At 73.1% G+C, this 580-nt stretch overlaps 1 protein-coding gene across 1 annotated transcript in view; it reads right to left on the reverse strand.

Annotated features, from left to right (window-relative positions):
• SMAD1 (SMAD family member 1) overlaps positions 1-331 on the reverse strand; it is a 78,717-nt gene extending 78,386 nt beyond the window's left edge. Inside the window, exon 1 of the mRNA XM_007466898.1 lies at positions 64-331. The gene's annotated coding sequence lies outside the window, so the exon portion shown is untranslated. The remainder of the gene's footprint in view (positions 1-63) is intronic.
• Positions 332-580: the final 249 nt, after the last annotated feature.

Raw genomic sequence — 580 nt, forward strand, 5'->3', positions numbered from 1 at the left:
CGCCGAGGGGAGGGCGAGGACGCGACGGAGGGGAAAGTTGGGTTCGGGTCTGTTTCGTTTTACCGGGTTGGCTGCGCGCCTGTCCACGCGGGCGCACGAGTTGGCCGGGCGAGCGGGGTCCCCCGCGGCCCCGGTCCGGCCGGCCGGGCGCTGCGCTCGCAGGGTCCCTCCCCGTGCCTCGGCCCGGGCTCAGCGGCTCGGCCTCTCCTTCCTCCTCCCGCCCGCCCGCTCGCACACTCGCTCGCTCGCTCCCGGAGCCTGGATTGATCTGGTCGCGCTGGCGTCAGGGAGTCGGAGCCGCCCAGCCTCCACTCCTCAGCTGCCAATACCCGGCGCACTCGCCCGCCTGCTCTCTAGCTCGCTCACACGCGCACTTGCGCGCGCCGCCGCTCCCGCCGCAGCTGCGCGACCAGGGATCCTCTCCAAGTTCCCTGCCCCGCCGGCGCGAGCGCTGGGCCCGCACCGCCTCCCGCGCCTCCAGCCCCACGCCCCGCTGGTTCCAAGGAGAAAAAACACCACAGCCCCTGCCTCCTTTAGTCCCGGGGGAGCGGTCTCGGTACCTTACCTGCCGGTGAAGTTC

Source organism: Lipotes vexillifer, unplaced genomic scaffold, assembly GCF_000442215.2.
Source record: "Lipotes vexillifer unplaced genomic scaffold, Lipotes_vexillifer_v1.1 scaffold730, whole genome shotgun sequence".
Taxonomy (NCBI): Eukaryota; Metazoa; Chordata; class Mammalia; order Artiodactyla; family Lipotidae; genus Lipotes; species Lipotes vexillifer.